Source organism: Pleuronectes platessa, chromosome 18, assembly GCF_947347685.1.
Source record: "Pleuronectes platessa chromosome 18, fPlePla1.1, whole genome shotgun sequence".
In the NCBI taxonomy this organism is placed as follows: Eukaryota; Metazoa; Chordata; class Actinopteri; order Pleuronectiformes; family Pleuronectidae; genus Pleuronectes; species Pleuronectes platessa.
In genome coordinates, this window is record NC_070643.1 from 2,812,923 (window position 1) to 2,829,600 (window position 16,678).

Here is a 16,678-nt window from a genome sequence, read left to right on the forward strand (position 1 = left end):
GTTCTTATCTAAAGTGTATCAAATCAGAAAGCAAAAGATACACATTGTTGTAATAAGTTTTTATTATTTTAACCAACCATAATAAAGATAGAAATGAATTGTTATCCATGACAATGAGCAATGACTGTTACCACTAAACAGTTGCAGGCCATCTTTATTTAAGGGAGGAATTTAGAAGTGTTGTGTAGCTTCTGATGATGATGCAGTCGTCCACGTGTTGACCACCATGTTGCTGCTGACGACGTCAGGTGCTGCAGTTCCTCATCTATAAAGAGAAGAAACGCACTGTTAAAGAATGTTTTGAGTTGTGTATGAAGCACAACAGATTTCAGATAGAACCGTTGTACTGTGGTCTGGGTTTGTATCCTAATGGTTAAATGCACATATTTTAAGTCGCTTTTGATAAAAGTACTGAAAGAAATACAACATTGTAAAAATAGATAAAATGTCTTTCTACCTCATCTGTAATATTCAAGGTGATAATCTCCCACAGAGCTATTGATAACAGTCCACATCAAGTCTCTCCACTTCCCTCGGTTTGAAAACATAATTATATAATTAATTTGAGAACTGTTTACAACACTGATGTGTGGAGATTATAATCATATCTAAACTGTCATATTCACTTTAAAACTCCATGACAGGCTAAATAAACGCGGTGGGAATAGTAATGGTGGATATACCAGCCTTCAACAGAATAATGGTGAAACATACAGTGCCTTGCATAAGTATTCACCCCCTTTGGACTTTTCTACATTTTGTCATGGTATAACCACAGATTAAAATGTATTTCATCGTGAGTTTATGTAATGGACCAACACAAAATAGTGCATCATTTGGAAGTGGGGGGAAATATTACATGGATTTCACAATTATTTACAAATAAAAATCTGAAAAGTGTTGAGTGCATATGTATTCACCCCCTTTACTGTGAAACCCCTAACAAAGATCTGGTGCGACCAATTGCATTCACAAGTCACATTTGCAAGTCACATAATTAGTAAATAGGGTCCACCTGTCTGCAATTTAATCTCAGTATAAATACACCTGTTCTGTGAAGGACTCAGAGTTTGTTGGAGATCATTACTGAACAAACAGCATCATGAAGACCAAGGAGCTCACCAAACAGGTCAGGGATAAAGTTGTGGAGAAATATGAAGCAGGGTTAGGTTATAAAAAAATATCCAGAGCTTTGAACATCTCTCTGAGCACCATAAAATCCATCATAAGAAAATGGAAAGAATATGGCACAACCGCAAACCTACCAAGAGGAGGCCGTCCACCCAAACTGAAGAGTCGGACAAGGAGAAAATTAATCAGAGAAGCAACCAGGAGGCCCATGGTTACTCTGGAGGAGTTGCAGAGATCCACAGCTGAGGTGGGAGAATCTGTCCACAGGACAACTATTAGTCGTCTACTCCACAAATCTGGCCTTTATGGAAGAGTGGCAAGAAGAAAGCCATTGTTGAAAGGGATCCATAAAAAATCCCGTTTGGAGTTTGCCAGAAGCCATGTGGGAGACACAGCAAACATGTGGAAGAAGGTGCTCTGGTCAGATGAGACCAAAATTGAACTTTTTGGCCTCAATGCAAAACGCTATGTGTGGCGGAAACCCAACACTGCCCATCACCCTGAGCACACCATCCCAACAGTGAAACATGGTGGTGGTAGCATCATGCTGTGGGGATGCTTCTCTTCAGCAGGTACAGGGAAACTGGTCAGAATAGAGGGAAAGACGGATGGAGCCAAATACAGGGAAATCCTTGAAGAAAATCTGATGCAGTCTGCAAAAGACTTGAGACTGGGGCGGAGGTTCATCTTCCAGCAGGACAATGACCCTAAACATACAGCCAGAGCTACAAAGGAATGGTTTGGATTAAAGAATGTTAATGTCTTAAAATGGCCCAGTCAAAGGCCAGACCTCAATCCAATAGAGAATCTATGGCAAGACTTGAAGATTGCGGTTCACAGACGGTCTCCATCCAATCTGACTGAGCTTCATCTTTTTTGCCAAGAAGAATGGACAAACCTTTCCATCTCTAGATGTGCAAAGCTGGTAGAGACATACCCCAAAAGACTTGCAGCTGTAATTGCAGCGAAAGGGGGTTCTACCAAGTATTGACTCAGGGGGGTGAATACTTATGCACCCAACAGATGTCAACTTTTTTGTTCTCATTATTGTTTGTGTCACAATAAAATTTATTTTGCACCTCCAAAGTACTATGCATGTTTTGTTGATCAAACGGGAAAAAGTTTATTTAAGTCTATTTGAATTCCAGTTAGTAACAGTACATAATGGGAAAAAGTCCAAGGGGGGTGAATACTTATGCAAGGCACTGTAGTTACTATCACATGCAACTTACACGTGTAGCATATTGATATTAACTTATTATAATAAAACATAAAGTCTCAACCAAACATACGACCCTGCAGCTAACTTGCTTCAATCTGTTCATTAGACGTGTTAAATAAACGGTAACTTTTATAACAGTTTTATATTAAAAAAGCCTTGCGGCATGTAAGCATATGATGATAGATAAAGCAATAGGTTTTGTTGTAGTATAGTTTCAAGGTTACTTACCTCTAGTTCATAGAGCCTCCTGCTGGCTACAGTAAGTGAAGCGATAGTCCTTGCCGCAGTGCCCAAACGCATGCAACGCAGAGACGAGCGCTTCTCATTGAACTTTCTCTCTTCACCGACCGCAACAGACTTGAAATTGCCTGTGCTCGGGCCCGTTAGTGCTACAACGTAGCCCTAGTTAGGGCCCGAGCACCGAAATCGGTGGGAGGCCCTATTGAAATTGAAATGATTATTATTATTATTATTATTATTATTTTTCTTAGCTTAAATGAATTGGCTTTTTGAGGGCTTTAATGTGCTCAAAAAGTTGTAGGAGTTTGCAGTAAATTCGAAGGCGGCGAAAATTTACGTATTCTGGAGTATTTTGAAAAGGGCGTGGCAAAATGGCTCAAGAGCGCCACCTACGGAAAAGCCCCTCATTTAGCATTCACCGATCTTCAAAAAAAACAAAGACTATTGTGTATCATGACTAGATGCACAAAAAAGTCCATCAGTGCATTATGAATAACGCAACAGGAAGCCCGCCAGTTTGACTTTAGTGGCCATTTTGGTCATATTCCATATTTTTGTTTTGAAGTACTCCTCCTACAGCTTTCATCAAATCAACTTACAATTTAGACGATCGTCATCACAACAAAATGGAGATCTAAAGTTATTGAAGGATTAAGTTTTAGCAAAACCGTCTGACCGTGGTGTGGCCTCAAAGTTTGATTAAACGCCATCAAAACACGGGCTCCTGTAACTTGGACATATTTTGTCCAATCGAGTCCAAACTATACACATAACACAAGAGTCGCGACCTGAAGACATCGGTACAGAAATCGTGACTTAAAATCACAGCGTCCCCTGGTGGCAACAGCAAATGTCTTGTTTTTCTATGTGTTACAGTTTGATTCACTACTCGTAGGGCCTTCATTAAATCAACGTAAAAATTTGATGCATGTGCTCAAAACAAGATGAAGATCTAAAGTTAACGAAATTGCAACTTTTCATAATACTGTGTGACCGTGGTGTGGCTTCCAGTTTGAGGAATGAAAACATCTATATCTGGCAGATGTGCTGCAATATTTAGTCACTAGATGGCAGTGTCAGACCATGGATTGTGTTATCTATGCATTAACAGACTGTGTTTACAGGGTGGCCAACTTTACAGGAGAATTAAACCTTTTACAGCATTGCTCAAACTTTGGTTTTAGTCTCAATCGCTAAGTTCTGCCTTCATGACAACTCTGAGGGGGGTGTATTTTATTTTAACTCCCTCGTTTAAGCGATATAGATGTTTGAAATTCACGTGACGTCACAGTGTAAGCTGTGCTGTGTGTTGTGAGTTCGGCTTCAACCAGCTACAAGTGAACGCCTCATGAAATGGCTTACACCCACATACCCGGTAAATTACACACTTTGATGTTCTGCTCCTTCTCCTGACGGTCACGGTAACGATGTCTGCGCCTCCATTTCTGTGGTAAGTCACGTTAAGTATTTTATTTCGATGTGATTCGCAGGGTGCCTTTGAATCAGCCGTGATAGCTATGGGACGCTAATCCGGGAGCTACATACCAGCTCAGTGTATATCAACGGGTTCGATGCGAATGCCAGCTGTTACCGAAACAACCGCCATGAACCCAGGTCCACCAAGCAGAGATAAGCGTTCGTTTATAAGGATGAATCTGAGACAGGAGACTGTGTGTCGGCTTGTTTTTCGCTAGCGCCGGAGGCTAACTAGCTCGCTAACAAGCAAGCTAACAATATCTTCGCATGGGTGCAGTAACTGTCCTTTGATTCGATTGGGGTTATTACCGACAAACACCGACATGAAACGACATGAGCGGGTCCACCCAGCAGATATAAGCGTTACTTTATGCGGATGACTCTGAGACAGGAGACTGTGTGTCGGCTTGTAAGTTACTTTCGCTAGCGGGCTAGCGATGCTAACTGAAACCTGAGAAACCTGAGTGTTTAAAGTCACATCTGCATTGCAAGAGCAGCTGTTCAAAGGAGCATTACGTGTCCTAAAGCTCTTTCTTCAGAGTAGTGTTGTAACGTGTTACAGTGAAAAGTAACCGTGTCTCCCACCTTCAGTATTTAAATCGTTAATCTCAGACAGACTTCACTGAATTCTATTGTTAAATATGAGTAAATCATAGCCTTGTAACTTTACTAGAACAGACAGTGTCATACAGAATTGTAGGCTAATATGCACTACCTATTTCCTAAGCTGAAATGATTATGATCTGATTAACTTTGAATTAATATTTTATTATTACCATGTAAAAGTCTGTTAAGCAGATAACATGGCACATGTATGACTTAACATATCTGTGTATTTGTGTTCAATGTTCCTCTAGGATGTCCAGCGTGAGACACAACTTGAATCCAACCAGACTGAACACTGACTCCAGGTACAGACCTGTTTTCATTACTTACAAAGTATTGCACATAATACATAATGTGTTAAATTATAATGCAATACTTTTAATGTGAAATAGCTCCATACTAAACATTCATTGTCATGGTAGTGCACGTTTTAATCCAAAAGCATATTCAAATACATAGTTGAATATCCACCGAAAATAAGAATACACACTTTGTTCATATGTAACTCTAATAAATACTGTATAAGTTATATTTTGCTCCGGAATTGAACTGTGTTAAAGCGGTTCACATGGAAAATATATGTTCAATTATGTGAAGGGTGATTTTCATTACTATTATACTAATGGAGATTTAGCACTTGCTACACATTGTAAGAGCAGCTGTGCAAAGGAGCACTACGTATCCTAAGGCTCTTTATTCAGAGTCACGGTGTTGATGTCCTGTCACGTGTTACAGTGAAAAATAACCGTGTCTACTAGTGTTTACATCGTTAATCTCAGGCAGACTTCCCTGAATTCTTTTGTTAAATATAAATACATTATAGCCTTGTAACTTTACTAGAACAGACAGTGTTCATAGAGAATTTGAAAATGATGTACACTACCTATTTCCTAAGATGAAATGATTATGATCTGATTATTTTTATGTTTCCTCTCATTTTATTAGGGACGGACGAGCCTGAAGGACACAGCTGTGATGACCAATTGACCATGTTTTGTCTCTTATGGCAAAGCAGAAATATTAAACACTGGGTTCTTATCTAAAGTGTATCAAATCAGAAAGCAAAAGATACACATTGTTGTTATAAGTTTTTATTATTTTAACCAACCATAATGAAGATAGAAATGAATTCTTATCCATGCCACTTAGCAATGACTGCCACCACCAAACAGTTGCAGGCCATCTTTATTTAAGGGAGGAATTTAGAAGTGTTGTGTAGCTTCTGATGATGATGCAGTCGTCCACGTGTTGACCACCATGTTGCTGCTGACGACGTCAGGTGCTGCAGTTCCTCATCTATGAAGAGAAGAAACGCACTGTTAAAGAATGTTTTGAGTTGTGTATGAAGCACAACAGATTTCAGATAGAACCGTTGTACTGTGGTCTGGGTTTGTATCCTAATGGTTAAATGCACATATTTTTATCTAAGTCGCTTTTGATAAAAGTACTGAAAGAAATACAACATTGTAAAAATAGATAAAATGTCTTTCTACCTCATCTGTAATATTCAAGGTGATAATCTCCCACAGAGCTATTGATAACAGTCCACATCAAGTCTCTCCACTTCCCTCAGTGTGAAAACATAATTATATAATTAATTTGAGAACTGTTTACAACACTGATGTGTGGAGATTAAAATCATATCTAAACTGTCTAATTCACTGTAAAACTCCATGACATTCGCAGGCCATCTGTACTTAAAAGACGAACCTGGATTGATCTGTCCAAAAATCCAAAAGTCTCCCTACCCTCTCTAGTGCCCCTGAGCAAGGCACCTCACTCCCCAAACATCTGCTCCGTGAGCGCCGTACATGGTCGCTCACTGCTCTGTGTGTCCTGCACCAGATGGGTAAAAAGCAGAGATTAAATTTCCCTACCTGCATGAGTGTGCCTTTGCATGTCTGTGCATGTGTTTGGGACGAATAAATGGATCTTAATCTTAATCTTTTAATCTTAATCAGTTGTCTTCCAGTTGACCAGCATGAAGCTGCAAATCTCCACCATGTTGCTGCTGAGGACATCAGGAGCTGCATTAATGAGGAGCAGAAGCGCACTGTTATGAATGTTTTGTGTTGTGTATGAAGCACCACATATTTCAGATAGAACCGATGTACTGGGGTCTGGGTTTGTATACTAATGGTTAAATGCACATACTTTAAATCGCTTTTGATAAAACGTGAGAAAGAAATACAACATTGTACACAGATAAAATGTCTTTCTACCTCATCTGTAATATTCAAGGTGATGATCTCCCACAGAGCTGTTGATAACAGTCCACATCAAGTCTCTCCACTTCCCTCAGTGTGAAAACATAATTATATAATTAACTGGAGAAGTGTTTACAACACTGATGTGTGGACATTATAATCTTATCTATACTGTCTAATTGACTCTACAACTCCATGACAGACTAAATTAACGATGTGAAAATAGTAATGGTGGATATATCAGCCTGTATCAGAATAATGGTGAAACATAGTTATTATCACATGCAACTTACACATGTAGCATATTGATATTAACTTATTAAAATAAAACAAAGTCACAGCCAAACATACGACTCTGCAGTTAACTTGCTTCAATGTTTTCATTAGACGTGTTAAATAAACTGTAACTTCTATAACAATTTTATATTAAAAAAGCCTTGAGGCATGTAAGTATATGGTGATAGTTAAAGCAATAGGTTTGGTTGTATGGTTTCAAGGTTACTTACCTCTAGTTCATAGAGCCTCCTGCTGGCTACAGGAAGTGAAGCAATAATCCTTGCCGCAGTACACAAACGCATGCAACGCAGAGACGAGCGCTTGGTCATTGAACGTTCTCTCTTCACCGACCGCAACAGACTTGAAATTGCCTGTGCTCGGGCCCGTTAGTGCTACAACGTAGCCCTAGTTATTATTATTTCCCTTCGGGGGGCTTTTTCAGGGTCTAGACATGCTCAAAAAGTTGTGAAACTTTGCAGGAAATTCAACGTCTGCGGATATTTTAGTATTCTGGAGTAATTTGAATTGGGCGTGGCAAAATGGCTCAACAGCGCCCCCTGGAACCAGCCCCTAGGTTTCCACATAAGCGATTTTCACCAAAATCTGGACACTAGTGTAACGTGACTAATCATAGAAAAAAGTCTCTTGGAGCATTATGAAAAACGGAACAGGAAGCCCGCCATTTGGGATTTTGTGGCCATTTTGGCCAAATTCCACATTTTTTGTTTAATGTACTTGTCGTAGAGCTTTCATCAGATCAACTTAAAAATTAGACGGGTGTCATCACAACAAGATTGAGAAAAAAAAATGATCAACGGAATTTTTTTTCGTCACTTCGTGTGACCGTGGCGTGTCGTCAAAGTTTGGTTCCACGCCACCAAAACACGAGCATCTGTATCTCGAACATACATGGTCCAATCAAGTCCAAACTAGACATGTAAGAGAAGAGTCCCGGCCTGATGACATCTACACAGAAATAATGACTTAAAATCACAGCGCCCCCTGGTGGCACCAGGAAATGTCTTGTTTTTTGCTTGTCTTACACTTGGATGTATTCCTCTTCATCCACTGACCTCAACCATGTCAAACTGTATCAAATGGGTCTCAAGACATTGATAATGAAGGCATAAGATAACTGTGACTTTTCGTCAAACGCCATATTAATGGCGTGGCATCAAAGTTCATCAACTCGCCACGTAACACGAAATTGCTCTAACTTCAGTGTTCGTGGTTCTATCTCACTCAAACTAAATGTGTGCAACAACATCCCCCCCTGAAGATTTTCATATGGTTTTAAGGAATGGGCGTGGCAAAATAACTGACTAGCGCCCCCTAACGGGCAGCCCCGGCACTACGATTGGCCGACATGTACAAAAATCGATTTGGGCATGTGTCTTTTCATAACAAACAAATAAGTCTCTTGGATAGATATGCTAGACTAAACAGGAAGCCCGCCATTTTGGATTTAGTGGCCATTTTAGCCCTATTCCACATTTTTATTTTGATTTACTTGTCGTAGAGCTTTCATCAGATCAACTTCAAATTCAGATGAGTGTCATCACAACAAGATTGAGATAAAAACTGATTAAGGGATTTTTTCCCCTTCACACCGTGTGACCGTGGCGTGGCGTTAAAGTTTGGTTCCACGCCATCAAAACACGAGCATCTGTATCTCGAACATACATGGTCCAATCAAGTCTAAGCTAGACATGCAAGACAAGAGTTCCGGCTTGATGACATCTACACAGAAATTATGACTTGAAATCACAGCGCCCCCTGGTGGCAACATGAAGTGACATGTTTTATACTTTGATGAACTGCTCCTGGCTGCTTTAAGATATACAGCTCAAATGAGCTCAGTCAAGTCATTGAATCAAGGTCAGAATTGTGACATTTCCTCAAACCATGTAAACATTGATGTTTGGCGAAGGATCATCCTTCGCCAAAGGACACGATGTTTTCATAAGTCCACTGTGCATTGTCCTATCACTACCAAACTTCTGTCACATGATAAGAGTACAAGCCTGAACAGCTCTATGTGTCAATATTTCCTCAGTGTCATAGCGCCACCTACTGATTCGCCAGGAAACAGGAAGTACTTTGTTAATCCACTCTGCATTATCCAACTGGCTCCAAACTACTGACCTATGATCACAATACTAATCTGAACAGCTCCACATATAAATATTAGTTCAGGGTCATAGCGCCACCTACTGATCAGTGTGAATATTAAGTTGTGTTACCATTGTCCGATTCACCCAAAATTGCTCACGCTACATCAGACCGCCTACATGAACAGATATATATATGTCTGTGCGTAATAATAGTGATGGCGCCACCTACTGGCAAACCTACTGCCGCAGAGCGCAAAACGCATGCAACGTGGAGAAGTGCATGCTCGATAGATGATGTGCGCTTGGTCATCGATCGCTCTCTCCACCGACCGCAACAGGCTTCAACGTGCGGGTGCTCGGGCCCGCAAGTGCTACAACGTAGCCCTAGTTAGATCATGTATCTCTAAGGTGTGTTGTGCAATAGTGCTTAAAAAGTGTTACCATAGAATGGTGTGCCTTTAGGCACTCAATAAATTTGGTTATCAAAATAAAATGTAAAACATTAATATTTAAAATATTAATATTAAATCATAACTTTAATTGGTTAAAGTTCTCGCGGGGCACATCCCTTCATAGAAGGGAAAAGATAGCCAATTTATTGATTAAGATCAGTCTCATTTAGATCTAGTTCAATTAGAAATCTCAATATTTTACCATTAAAGATTATATAATGAACAATGAAGGTTTATGGAGTTATTAACAGTGTAACAGTTGGCAAGATTCACTTATGCAATATTAATGACAGAACATTTGTGAAAGAAGAACATTTATTATGAACATAATAAAGTATAAAAACACAAATTACTAAACAATCAAACTAACTAACAAGGAGGTGTGTGAGTGTGTGTGTGTGTGTGTGTGAATGTAAATTAGCATGCTTTAAAAATGGTCCCTAAGATAAGAGCCCCCCCCCTTCTTCTGAGGTTGCTTTATGACCGTTGCTTTACGGCTGAGGGGGAAGGTTTAACTTGGTGAGATGCAATGCGTGTCTGTGTGTATGTTAATCAGATAATGATAGTCAGGGACAAAGCCTGTGGCGAGCCTAACTGCCATTAACCTTCATTTAACTTATACCTACAACATCACAGCATATATCAAACTTGTAAACACACAGAATTGAGTAAACAGTCTTGCTTAGCATGTATAATTATTAAGCCCAGATTATGTTACCAGTCCGAGGGAAAGGGGAAAAGAAGTTGCAGTACAGTTGCAGTTCTGTGACGTCTCCTGGGTTTGTGGTCGTAGAGTTCTGCATTCGCGATTCTGTCGAGCCGTGTGCTCAGATGCTGGTTGAAGTTCTCCTGCAGGACATCGCGTCGCTACGAGGAGTTTTTTAGAGCTTGAAGGGCGAGGAGATTTCCTTGAGAGGGGTGAGCTGGGAGCTGCACCTCTGACCTCCGGTAGTTGGTGGGAAGAGAAAATTAGGCTGGAAAGCCCTGCTGTCCTCGGTGGGATGGGAGAAAGAGAGAGCCACCTTCCGCCCTCGGCGGGATGGAAGAAGAGGGAGAGCCTTTGGGGAGACTTCTCCTTATATTGGCCCCGGTGACCTCACAGGTCTTGGACCAGAGTGACCAATAGGAGTGACCCTAGTGGTTCTTGACACCTTTGTGTGATATTGCCCAGATCCCAGGACATGCAGCATCCTGTTACATCCTCTGGGAGACTGAGTTCCTTGACTGTCTTAAGACAAAGGGAACATGTGGCACTCTGGGAGACTGAGTTCACTCCAGAACATGCGGCTCCCTTGTTTCAAGTTTGACTGAAGGGAGGCCTGTGGTTTGCACAAAAACCATGTCCCAACAGGTGTTTAGGGCCAAGTATTATAACCTCTGTTTTATCTGAGTTTAATAAGAGAAAATTGCGGGTCATCCAGGTTTTTATGTCCCTGAGACATGCTTGAAGTTTAGTTAATTGATAAATTTGTTCAGATTTTATTGACAAGTATAACTGGGTGTCATCCGCATAGCAGAGGAAATTTAAAGATTGTGTCCTGATAATGCTTCCTAGTGGAAGCATATATAATGAGAATAAGATTGGGCCGAGGACAGAGCCCTGTGGAACACCATGGTTAGTTTGGTGCGCACATATGACTCATCATTAATTTGCACGAATTGGAAGCGATCAGAAAAATAAGATTTAAACCAGTTTAGAGCGGTTCCTTAAATATTAATTAACTGTTCTAGTCTCTGTAATAAAATGTGATGGTCAATTGTGTCAAATGCTGCACTGAGATCTAACAGAACGAGGACAGACACAAGTCCCTGATCTAAAGCTATTAGAAGGTCATTAGTGACTTTCGCCAAGGCTGTCTCTGTGCTGCTCTGAACCCAGACTGAAAGTCTTCATATATTATTTTACTGGAGAAACTCACACAGATGATTGGCTACAACTTTTTCTAAGATTTTAGACAGGAAGGGGAGATTAGATATTGGTCTGTAATCGACAAAAACCTCTGGGTCTAGGGTGGGTTTTTTAAAAAGGGGCTTGATTACTGCTATTTTAAAGGACAGTGGTACATATCCTGATGATAATGACAGATTGATGGTGTTCAGTAACGAACTATCAATCGGGGGCAGAATTTCTTTAAGTAATTTTGTAGGAATGGGATCTAAAATACAGGTTGTTGGTTTAGAACCTGAGATTATTTGGGTAAACTGATTTGGGGGGATCAGAGAGAAGCTGTCTAAGTAATGGGTAGGATTCTCAGCCGTTTCTGAGATCTCTGTTCTTGGTAGGGTATTAGGGCCAATTAAGGGCAGGAGATGGTTGATTTTTTTCTTATAGCTAGAATTTTATCATGAAAAAAGGTCATAAAGATATTGCTATTTAGGGATCGAGGAATACTGGGTTCGGTGGAGGTATGACTCTCTCGTTCAGCCTGGCTACAGTGCTGAAGAGAAAACCTGGCGTTGTTTTTATTCTCTTCTATTAGTTTTGAATAGTAGGCAGCTCTTGCTTTGTGGGGAGCCTTTTGTATATGCTTTAACACTTCTCTTTCAGTCTATGAGATTTTCAAGACAGTTGGTGGAGCGCCACTTCCTTTCTAGTTTTCTAGACACTTATTTTACTCATTTGTCTTGGAATTATACCACGGAGCTAATTTACTAGTTTCTTTTTTAGAGGCGCTATTGAGTCTAAGTGGAGCTCTTGTTTTGAATGAATATGATGTTTATATCGACGGATAATACGGTTTAAATGTAATCAGAATTATTTCCTTAAATTTAGCTACAGTGCAATCAGGTAGACATCTAGAAAATGAGTTTTTTATTAGTGAAGTATATTCAGTTATTGAAAAAACAAAGGTTATTCAATTATGGTCTGATAGAATTGGATTGCGCGGAAGTACTATTGTTTGTCCCAGGGTCTGGTTGACCCAGTGTGTGTGTGCGTGTGTGCAAGAACAGGTTCAGAACATTCCGGTCAATAGATACAGGCAGCCGAGCAGGCCCGCGGCCCCACGTCACACCGGGGCGCAATTTGGAGTGTGGCGTGCGGAGATTCAAAGGAAAAAAATCAAATGCTTGCCACGGTATCGTAATTTTTTTTTTTCGCGGGGACCCTGATCGAACTTCCTCAAACTTCCTGTTTCATTTCCTATAGCACAATAAACCGTAAAGTGTGTAAAGCCAGCGGAGTTGTCCGGCTGACGGTGGCTGGTTAGAGCACTAACGGCATGTGTGTACGGTCACATACTGTTATATAACGCCCTGTCATAGCGGCGCTATGTTCTGGTGGTGAATTGTTTTCAGCACAAACAGCTCGTAAAACCATAAATGAAAAAGGGTCTGTCTGGCGTAACGGACTCGGGGAAGCATACTTTAGCCTTAAGGGTCGCTGAGACCCCGACCTACAAGCGACAGGGCCGACGTTACACCGGCCCTACGTCTTTGCGCGTTACACCGGCTCTACGTCTTTGCATGTGTCTTGCAGCTATAAAAAATGAATAAATAAAAATTAATTTCTTTTTTTATTATTACCGCGCAAGATTCTTCTTCTTTTTCTTCTTCTTCTTCTTCTCCTCATCACCGAGCAGGAACAGGTTTCGGTCTGGAGCCTTTAACTTCTCCCTTTTTAATCTGTTATTTGTATCAAGTCCAGGCCAATACTTCAACCTTTGCACATGATCCAGTGCTGTTTGATCATGTAACTCCCATGTGATGTTCACATCGTCCGGTGTGCCGCGCGATACAGAGGGTTCCAATGCAGAATCAACGGCAGACCGGTGCGGAGAAATGCGCGTTCGGTGTGAACAGACAGGGTGTGACCAAAATGTGACGTACCGAGACAAAGCGATAAGGATACAGGAGAGGGGGAAAAGAAAGTAAGGTATCCCAGAATGACCCAGGTGCCAAATGTGTGCATGAACCATCTGAGCACCATCACCAATATGATGAAATGAAGAAAATAAAGAAGACAATAGTGAACAAGGACCTACGTAAACAAAGGACGGTGTGGAAGAAAGCAGTTTAACAAAAGGTGAGATGGAGAAAGAGTTTACATTAAAGGGGACATATTATGAACACTTTAATGTGGGTATCTGGCATGTCTACCATCCCCAAAACTCTGGAAAAAAACAACTCCCGCGATTTGTTGTGGTTCCTCTATGTAAGAAACTATACTATAGAGTTCGTCGAATGGGAGTACGACCAGAATTGACGTCACAGTCAGTCTACATGGCATAGCCCATGTCTGCGGCCCGCCTCTGGTGGACCTATCGCTGTTTGTTTACGGTTAGCAGTAGCTGCCTGACTGATCCCCCACGGACAGGGGAGCGTTGACGGTGCGTGTCGCAGTGAGTGTCTTCAACTAGAAAAGCTGTTGTTTTGTTTCGGTAATTGACATTGACATGTTAGCTAGGTGGCGTTAGCCTCATAGCAATCAGTGCCCGGATTGCTGGCCGGCGTCGTCGGCAGCGGCATCCGGCTGCTCGGTGACAGGTTGGTCCCCGGCTGTACCCGGGCGGCTCACTGCGAGGCTGGCGATGCTACCGCTGACTTCACACACCTGAGAGCCGGCACGTCTCACCGGCTCAGGGTTCCCCACGTCTGCAGGGTATTTCTCATTTTCATCATAGATCATTATCGATCTGTGACAAATCTCCAGCCTGTGTGTCCCGCTACGGTTAGCAGCAGCGGGCTAATGCTAGTTGGCTATTAGTTTGTGTTTAAAGTTGCATCACTTTCTGGAATGGCTGCTTGTGAACGTATTTACAGCAGTATTGCATGTGGAACTCCGGCCGGGAGGCTAACCCGAGTAGTTGCTTCTGTGTGTGTCGCCCGGTTGAAACAGCAGGTATAACTTAAAACAGCTGTTTGTGGAGCTTTGTTAGAAAATAGCACCGGAACCCCCCGTCTCCGGCTGCAGCCGACAGCCTCTCCTGTGATGCCCGGGCGGCGAAGCGGAGGAGGAGGAGGGGGGGAGAGAGCTGTGCCTTATAACTTTTGTTGCCCGTACAGATTAGCTCCACGCAACCCGAGCTGCACGAACCGATGCCGGTCACCAGCAGCTCGTTGCCGCCTCCGTCGCTCGCTTTAAAATAGACTCATACCCGGGGTTTTAAGTGCATTTCTCCGCAAAAGTTGCAGCAGTGTTAGCCTCCAAAGCTGTAGCCCCTCCATGATCCCTTTGTCTGTGTGTGTGTGTGTGTGTGTGTGTCTGTGTCTGTGTTTATGTTTATCGATGAAAGCCTCCGCTATTTGCTCGGCTTCTTGTCCGCACACGGACCGTCAGTCCACGCGGAGGGGAAGCCGGACAGACCCGGGTCTGAGTGAGGGGTTCCGGGAGTGAGGGCGTGACAACAACCGGACGAGACGTTGAGAACCGTCAAATCGAACTAGCTCTCAGCGGCTAGCTGGTCTCTCATCGGGGCTTGAGAGTACAGCAGCGCATATTTTAAGTGTAGATATACATGCATTAGATATGTGTGTATACACACATATCTAATGCATGTATTTAAATAATGTACATTGTAGTAGAAAAATTAACTAAACATGGTTGACAAACTATTTTGTATTTGGATAGTAAGTTTCTGCAGCCTTGTAAGAGACTTTTATGACTTGTATTTACATACACCAAATGTTTAAGACTTGAGCTGTTTTATGGTCGGCACTGTTAGTGTTGAAATACGTTGAGACCATTTGTTACTTAATTACTAGGGCTGTGAAATGATTAAAATTTTTAATCAAATTAATCACAGGTTTCTATGGATTAATCATGATTAATCACATTACCGATTTTCTCGGAATATTTTTGTGAAAACAAGATTTATGACATTTAACTTTTCTTTTGTGCTGCAACTCAGCAGTTCTTCAGCAGTTATCATTGCTTTTCCATATGGAACATTAATATAATCTTCATCCTAAACAATATTCGGGCTCCTTAGCCATTGTGTGGTTGAATAAAACTTTTTTTTAAATCAAACAGAAATTATTTGAGCTTCTTAGCCATAGGATGGTTGACATTTTTTATATTTTTTGTCACACAACCATTAACCACACCATGATACAATCTAATGCCTCTAAAGGCCCTCTTAGCTACTCGGTCTTTAGCCAGTTGGTGAGGCAAACTAACTTGTTCAAATTCTCTGACAGTAAAGCTGACCGCTTCTTTTGCACAATGTGTCCGGTGAGTGAGTCTGGTTTGGCGCATTCCACTTGAACGCCCCTCGCCGACCAACACATGCTTCGCGTTGCGGTGGTTAGGCGGGTATTGCTACGGTGAAACGATAACGTCTTCTCGCAGAGTGTGCATATCACCTTGGTTTTACTGAATGTTCGATCTTTGTTTTTTTGGAACACGATCTTCCCGTCCAGAAGGTCCTCAGGTTCATCAGAATTATCAGAGCTGCCAACTTTTCAAAAAACCTTGGAGTGAGATTTTGTCGGGGGTGACCAACATTTTGCCGCGCACACAGCCACACACGTTGGTGGCTCAAATATCAGGGAATTGTTGGAATTTGGCGTTGTATCCATGTTGTTCGCTGCATTCTGGTGGTTTTTGGGGCCCGAAGTCGTTGATAGGAGCGGCCGACTGGAGATGGACAACATTGGTTACATTCTGTGACGCAAAGACATAGCTGAAGGTCCACCCCCAGGAAATGTTGGTTTAAGTAGATGTTGTTTCCTGCATTCTAGTGGATTTTTGGGTGGTATGCTAAAGATGTGCAATACCTGAACTTCTTCTGATTCATGTTCCTCTGATCATGACTTGTAGGGCCTTCTAGCCTTGAGCTGAACATTCAACCAGAAAACTATTGTTGTGCCTCAATGACCACAATATAGCCTAATTAATAGACCTTTGTTTAAGATTTGACCAAGGTAGGTTGATTGACATTTTGATTACAATGGTTTTCAACTAATTCTGAACTGAAACCTAACCTATATTTTAAATAATTGTATTCTTAAGAG

The 16,678-nt window shown here is 41.5% G+C and overlaps 1 long non-coding RNA gene across 1 annotated transcript; it reads left to right on the forward strand.

Moving 5' to 3' along the window:
- Positions 1 to 3,853: 3,853 nt before the first annotated feature.
- On the forward strand, positions 3,854 to 6,850 carry LOC128461779 (uncharacterized). Its single transcript, XR_008342293.1, has 3 exons — positions 3,854 to 4,043; positions 4,927 to 4,980; positions 5,621 to 6,850. It is a non-coding gene; the product is annotated as an uncharacterized LOC128461779 (long non-coding RNA).
- Positions 6,851 to 16,678: the final 9,828 nt, after the last annotated feature.